This window comes from Primulina huaijiensis, chromosome 12 (assembly GCF_012295235.1).
Source record: "Primulina huaijiensis isolate GDHJ02 chromosome 12, ASM1229523v2, whole genome shotgun sequence".
Taxonomy (NCBI): Eukaryota; Viridiplantae; Streptophyta; class Magnoliopsida; order Lamiales; family Gesneriaceae; genus Primulina; species Primulina huaijiensis.
The window spans coordinates 13,583,723-13,586,842 of record NC_133317.1 but is presented as its reverse complement, the minus strand read 5'-3'; the positions used below and the strand labels follow the sequence as shown (position 1 = coordinate 13,586,842).

At 38.1% G+C, this 3,120-nt stretch overlaps 1 non-coding gene across 1 annotated transcript; it reads left to right on the top strand.

The window, feature by feature from the left end:
• Positions 1–2,563: 2,563 nt before the first annotated feature.
• On the top strand, positions 2,564–2,650 carry TRNAS-GGA (transfer RNA serine (anticodon GGA)). The gene has a single exon. It is a non-coding gene; the product is annotated as a tRNA-Ser (tRNA).
• The last annotated feature ends 470 nt before the right edge of the window (positions 2,651–3,120 follow it).

Sequence of the window (3,120 nt, the reverse complement as noted above, 5' to 3'; positions counted from 1 at the left end):
AGTGAACTAGCTTGGGTCGGCAGTAGTGGAACCCGAGGACCTCATTTTTTTTTTTAGCATTTACTATTTTTAGGCTCAAATATTTTTCTCGTTGTTGGATTATTTTAAATTATTATTTTGCAAACAAACATTTACTTCCGCTGCTATTTTGAACATCAAACTTTATTTTATAAGTTTATTTATAAAGGAGGCATTTTAATTAATGAAAAAGAAAATTTTTAAATTTTTCCGTAAATTTTCAAGCACGAGTTTAGAGGCCTCTACAAGAACTATCTGCATCGAATCTTTCGATTGAAAGAGGAAGGAAGACAATTCAAATGCCAGCGCATAAATAGAAGGAGTCGTGCTTCAAATTGAAAGTAGAATTCTTCTAAGATCCATTGCTCGATTTTGCTGCATGCTTTGCTCCCAAAATGCAGAGAAGACTTGCGAGAGCAGATCCGGGTTGGTCGGTCCAGAAAGTCATTGGAGAGGCAGGCTAAGTGAAATAATATACTATATAATCTTATGATTCACGCACGGCACACTTTTTATATCTTCTCCATCTACAAGGTGAACAGCTTAGTTTACAGCACAGCGTGTTCACCACCACATTCATTGGCTGGCTGGTGCATTGGCCTTACTGTAATAAGTCCGAGAGGTATGACTCTTCGATTAGAAGCTCCATATCTCGTGACACGCGGAGCGTAGCATTTTTTTTAGAAAGTCCGTATAACATAACTTCAAAAGATTCATTCTTTATGAATCAAGTACCATTCAAACAAAGGGTTCATTGCCTCTTTGAGTGAAGAAGAGAAGGGCTTTGTATAGACACTCTTGAGCCATGTTCGTCGCCCTAGGCTTACCATTATTTCATTTCGTTCTATTGATTGGTTCTAGATCCAAAGAACATATACATGGAGCTATGTCGACTTACGTACGTCTCTTTGACTAAACGATCAGGTATACCACGCCACGTATCATCCCCTCTTTCCATAGAGGAAAGATAAAGAAAAAGAAAAGATATAGTGATCGTGCCGTAATACCTTGTTCGTTTTTACTTTACTTCCTCGGTTTTTACATAAGGTAGTTTTCTTACTTAGTGCTTGCGCTAAGCAAAGGATCTAATCAAAGTCAAACTTACTTGGATTAAAAAAAACCCTTCCCTTATTATCCGGAGTACAAGTGTACTCTTTGATCTTTAGTAAAGGCGGATTAAACTCTTCAATCTTTTTTTTTCGAACAGTCTCAACGTCTTCGTTGAGAGTCGCTCTGCGGGACGTCCAGTAGTCTCTGACTCGGTCTTCGAATCATAAGTCTTAGCCCGTTCCCGGCTTGCCTCGCTCTTAGGTTGGCCTTTCTACTTGACTAAGTAGTATTCCACTTGTGCAGTGGGTGTATGGGCAAACCCCCGCCTGTCGCAATGGTGTGGGGCGTCAGAAGCTATTTCTCCGTGGCCAACTCGAAGGGGCTGAAGTTTGATGCAGAGCTTTTTGGTTGTTAAGTTATAGCAGCACTGAGCAACATCCAACAGCTCCAGTCGGTTTGCACTAAAATGGCTTAAGTAGCCCTCAAGGAGTCCGTTTATTCTCTCCGTCTGAGATTTCAAAGATCTACCGACAGTTGTCTTCTAAGATTACCAAGATTTCGGGTTTTCATAAATTGAAATTTCACATAAGATAAAATCTCTTTTCATCATCGGAAACAACCTGATTTCCGAGACCTCTTACATTGCATTACCATAACAAAAAAAAAAAAAAAAGAACTTGCTCTTGTGATTCAGAATGAACCCTTCCCCCGGTCGAGGAAAGGAATAGCGATAGATTTCTATAGAGCATCCATGAACAAGCAGATTCAATCGGACGACGAATTCTTGCGTGGTCCAAGGAAATCAACGGTCCGCTTCCACGATTTCATCGATATGGAATCTCTTAGTATCAGAATATCTTATATAGTCATAGTCAATTCATGAATTAGCCCACAATGAGTCTACTGCATTTATAAAAAAATAATAATATATATATAAGTATATCATTCGTGTCTCTGTTACAACATGGCGAAACTAAATGGTTCGAATGAAGAGAAAAAAAAGAAGAATTCGGAGGTTGTACACCTAATTTTCCTTGGATTGTAGTTCAATCGGTTAGAGCACCGCCCTGTCAAGGCGGAAGCTGCGGGTTCGAGCCCCGTAAGTCCCTACGGATCCGATAAATACATCAATTCATCTCTCCATTTTCTGTGAAAAGGGGGACAAGGAGCATAATTTCATTCCCAACGGGGATCTTTTTTCATTTCTTCTCATCAAGGGGAAAATTTTCATTAATTCAACTAGTACCGATTGATGGGAGAGAGACGTATGTGGATTAGTAAAATTTTGGTATATTCAAGATCCCAAGAGAGACTTGGTCTGGGTTTTTATCCATGTAATGGAATAGAGTACCATATCTTTCTTGGGAGCACATACACAAATGGAATTCATTTCTCGTACGATACAAAATGAATTTAACAAAATTCCCTGAGTTTTTACAGATTAAATGATTTCTTTTTGCTCCGATTTTGTGTAACCTCAATTACTCATTATGTAGGAGAGATGGCCGAGTGGTTTAAGGCGTAGCATTGGAATTGCTATGTAGGCTTTTGTTTACCGAGGGTTCGAATCCCTTTCTTTCCGTAACTTCACCTAATGTGAAAATGTAACTGACCGAAATGCATTAAATCGAAATGGAAATCATTATTCCAACAATTATACTTTTCTTTGATATAGATTCTATATTCCTAATTGCCGTGACACGTAAAATACTATAAACTAGGAAGAATACTGGAAAGAATATGAAAATATCCCCCTGGTCTATGATACATAAATGGGATAAAAAAGGGATCAGACCCGTATTTTTCTTACTCCTTAGGTTAATTAGATGAAATGGACGAAAATTTCCCGAAACCTTGCTATTTTATTTTAGTTTAAGTCTGACGAGAATAATATTCCACAACTAGCAATTCATTTATTTTCAAATCGACCACTATCTATTATTTGATTGACTAATCCTATATTATATATTGGAAAGGATGAAGGGTGAAATGGTTTGGTAATTCCTCGTGAGGGAATGAGTCGAGAGAATTTTGAATCAGAGTTCTGGATTT